The sequence below is a fragment of the Cryptomeria japonica genome, chromosome 4 (genome assembly GCF_030272615.1).
Source record: "Cryptomeria japonica chromosome 4, Sugi_1.0, whole genome shotgun sequence".
NCBI classification, from domain to species: domain Eukaryota; kingdom Viridiplantae; phylum Streptophyta; class Pinopsida; order Cupressales; family Cupressaceae; genus Cryptomeria; species Cryptomeria japonica.
Genome location: NC_081408.1, coordinates 740,355,794 through 740,360,612, shown reverse-complemented (window position 1 = coordinate 740,360,612; position 4,819 = coordinate 740,355,794).

Genomic DNA, 4,819 nt, shown 5'->3' with positions numbered 1-4,819 from the left:
TTCAGAGCATTTCCATCATTTATCCCGGTTCGAGAGCTCCCATTTGGGCACAGGCTGCGTCTGCTCCAGTCATAAACCCATGTGTTACTGTTGGAGAACTTACGGGCGGGAGAATAAAAATTAAACTTTGGGCGGGATTAATGTGGACGGAACCATGGTCAGTAACGGCGAACAAGATGGGTTAGGGGGCCCATAGCAACAACAGAAATGTTGACGGTGATTGTTTGCAGAACGAAAACGGACGGGAATGAAGGTTGGAAGAAGGAATGGGCCCACAGCACACCCAAGCAGTCAAAGCTTAGTGTGTGCTGTTTAAGCCAGTCCATATTATTGTAAAAATAATGAAAAAATGATTTCTCTAAGATATAAAGAAAAAGTTAGTAATATTTCACAAAGGCATTGCTATTCTCATTGGGCTTTGCCATGGAAATGAAATGAAGGAAAGACTGAGTGATTGATAGAGCAAAGAATATGTAAAACAGAGAGAAACGGACGCAGGGGAGGAAGGATTGACGACAGCGAACAAATAGAGGAAAATGGTAAACGGCTAATTTAATGGGGCTGTGGGCCTGACCACTCAGGTCAGCGCTTGGAGGCTTAACCGACACACTCTAAGCGCTGACGTAGGGTGATCGGGCCCACAGCCCCATTAAATCAGTCGTTTTGTTCCTCTTTCCGTAGTTGCCTTGACATTCCCCGTTCCCGTTTCCGTTTCCGTTCGCGTTCACCCGACGTAGAGATTTGGGATTCAAATTCTTTCACATCAAACCATTATTTCTTTCTTACAGTAGATAGGTGAACGCGAACGGAAATGGGCAATTTCAGATGCTGTGGGCCCGACCACTCTAGTCAGCGCTTAGAGTGTGCCGGTTAAGTCCGGTCCAAATGGCAAATAACGTGTACAAGGAGGTCAAGGGCGATGCTCCGGTCAAACAAAGAAAAGTACATAGGGGAAAGGACCCAGTAGTTGAGCATGTATCAATTGTTGTGAGGGTTGTTGATACCTTTTGTTCCAAAAATTGAACAAATAAAATTTATTGTTTGAAACAAAAAATATCAATTTTTGTTAGGAAATGTACCAACAGTTGTTAGGAAATGTACCAAAAGTTGTTAAGAAATGTACTAATATTGTAAAAAGTAACCAATTAGGTGATGTCATATCAGCTGTACAACTATTGGGGTCTCTTTTGCACGCCTATTGGTCTCACTTTTTTTTGGGGCTGTTTTGGACACCTTGGCAAAAAGCATGTTGATGTGGCATCATATTTGATGATGTGGCCCTGAAACCTTAGTTATAAGCAGGGGACTTGCCAAGTAAGTTGCTGTAAAAAAATCGGAGTGATTTGAAATTTCCAAGTAGGATTTTGAGAAACGCGAAGTTAGGGTGCACAACTACTGGGTTCTTTCCCCTAGTCGAAATAATGTCTGGAGGAGTAGAGATTCCAGTGAATGAAGACAGCACATGGGTAATGGACCCCACTCACATTAATTTCTCTACGGGCTTTAAACGCCCCTCGAAATTCCGTGAGTAGTACAAAGCATGAATTTGAAGGACTATGTCCACGTCTTACCTCTACCTTTCTGAAACTTTCTATTCTAGATTGCCTCCTCACTAGAACACCAGTAGCCGTCATAGCTAACTTCGCGTACCCACAGATCCTAAATGGTACATCGGATTTTGATTTTTTTTTTAGTTGTCTTCGTATGCGACTTAACAGAGTGTAGCTATTGATCTGGCTTCTGGGTAGTAATGATGCACGTTGTGGAATCAGTTATGCACACAAAGGTAAAAAAATATACATTTCAAAGTGTCGCCTGATACCTAACTAAAGATGTTCCAGTAACCATCAACTTAAAATTGCTAGTACTTGTTGACAAATGTTCCAATAGTGGTGCACAAATGGGCCGATTATGAATAAAAAATTACAAAAAATGATCGGCTATTGGTACAAAACAAATTTATTAATGGTGTTTTCACTATGATGGCTACTGGGGGTTCAACATGACAATAAGGTGACGGTTATTAGAACTATGTTATCTATTGGTGCTCTTCCCCTAGATTCTATTATTTGTGTAGATCCTAAAACGTTTTATGCGGCCCAATTTAACCATTGTGACTATGTTAAGGTTGACCTTTCAAAGGACCTCAAAGAAATGGTAGACATTCAAATTGGTCCGACTTGTTACTCGTAGAGGATTTAGTATATTAATCTCATGAATGCTTGTTACTATGGCAAGCCTCTAATCATAAGTGAAGGATTGTTTGTTGGTTACATAATGTCCTAAGCCCACTCCATAGGCTTTGAAATGGTTGTCGTATCCTCCCAAGAAGGAGGCTAATTAGTTAAGTGTGGTTAGTTGCAAAACCAAGAATGCTAGCTCTTAAAAGACTATTTACAAACTCTTATGGACAACTAGTGAGAAAAAGGCTTAGTTTTATATGTATAGCTTTTGGTCATGGTGGAGATGTCACATTTCTCTCGTCAATGTGGGACTAGCTTTTGGTTAATCATGGATGTGACCCCACTAACCATGTAGTCTGGGCTCTTTTCCACATTAATAATTATTCCTTTGGGTTGATTAATGTTTATGCTTCCAACGATGTTGTTTTTCAAAAGATTATTTTTGTGGTTATGGATTATGGATTCAATGTTGGCCACCACTTGGGTGTTGTACGTAAAAGTTAACATGATTGTGTTACCCCATGATATATGTAAATATTTTCTCATATGATGGACAACTAGTGAGAGAGAGGCCTACTTTTATATGCATAACAAACTGGTTCTTTTTTATTCATTCAAATTTCCACCGTGATCATTTATCTTGGTACACACGAACCAATTTATGCTTTGGGCTAAACAAAGTTTTAAGGACACTTGATCATGTCATGATTTTAAGACAATCCTTTTTTATATTTTCTAGAATTGTTATTCCTTACCTATTGAACCATTGATTGAGTTTGTCATGTTAGACCACTTTCCCTTATATGGTTTCACATTGAATGGAAAATTTTGTCTCCTAAATCTATGACATCTTTTCTCAAACATAAGGCCAAATTCACTAGGCAATGTGTATAAAGATTTTAAGCTATTAATTCTCCATTGACACCTTTATTGGAGTATATTATGGGTTCCCCTAGCAACCAAATTCACTAAACAATATGTATATGAAAGATCTACTCCATCTCCATCTCTGTATTTATTCCCCCCTCCCCCTCCCCCTCCCCCCCTCTCTCTCTCTCTCACACACACACACACACACACACACTCCTTGTTTCTCCATCACTATCTCTCCTATATCTCTCCCCTCCTCTCTCTTTATTACTAGTCTATATTACCTCCATTATCCCTCACTCTTTCCCCCTTTATATATCCCTCTCTACCTCTCTATGTATATTAGTTCCATTATCTTTTTATTTCTCCATATCTCCTTCTCTCATTGTCTCCCTCTTTCTCTCCTTATTTCTCACTTTCCCTCTTTCTCTCCTTTCATATATCCTTCTAGATATACTTATCCCCCTTTCACACCCCTTTATCTTTCCCAAGTTATATCTCTCTATCTCTATCTCTTCCCCTCTCCCTATCACTCCCTCTTTCTGCATCTCTCTCCTCTCGCCTCTCTATTTCTTTCCCTCCCTCCCTATCTATTTAACATCTCTCTCTCTCTCTCTCTCTCTCTCTCTCTCTCCATATATCTACATCTATCTCCTTGGATCTATCACCCTATCACTCATCTTTGTGCATCTCCCTCTATCTATATAGATTTCCTCTCCCTCCCCCTTCTCTCTTATTCACTTCTCTCCTTCCCTCTTTCCCTCCCTCTCTCATACTGTATATATATCTATCTATATTTCTCTCTAGATCTTCGTCTTACTTCTCCCTACCTATCTCCCTATCTCTCTATCCCTTTTCCTCTATCAATATCTCTCACTTTATCCTCTCTATTATTTCCCTCTTTTTCTCTCTCCCTCTCCCCTCCTCTCTCTCTCTCTCTCTCTCTCTCTCTCTCTCTCTCTCTCTCTCTCTCTCTCTGTATATATATATATATATATATATCTTCATTCTCTCCATATCTCTCCCCTTTCTTATCTCCATCTCCATATTTATCTCTCAAACTTCCCTCTCTCTAACTCTCCTTTCTATCCCTATCTCACTATCATGATTCTATTGGTAATGGAGTCTAATTATCTTCCAATTTCAAACAGTTTGTTAAATGACCTATTGATGACCTCATGTACTTCACAAATGTATGTAACAATAGACCAAAATTTTCCAAAAATAATAGATATTACGCACCTCTTTGACATCACAAATGTATGCAACAATAGACCAATTTTTTCCAAAAAATAATAGATGTTGCTAGTATTGATTCATTCATATATTCACCTACATGGCAAACTAAACTGAAAATTTATTTTTTTTGGTTTTTTTGTGAAATCATGAATAGTTTTTTTTAATTAGAATAACCAATCTAAGATTACAAAGAGAATAGAGAAACAACAACCTGCTGAAAACAACCAGCTGTTGCAAACTGAAAAGTTAACAAGTGAACAACGGGAAAATGAAAAATCTATGGAGACTTTCGAATTCACGCTTTGTACCAGTCGCGGAATTTCTCGCTAACTCCATAGAGAAATTAATGAGAGTGGGGTCCATCATCCATGTGCTGCCTCCATCATGCAGTGGAATCTATCCTTCTCCACAGAGAAATTAATGAGAGTGGGGTCCATCATCCATGTGCTGCCTCCATCATGCAGTGGAATCTATCCTCCACACATTATTTCTTACCAAGTTTTCTTTAGTTGACTGGGACACCTTTC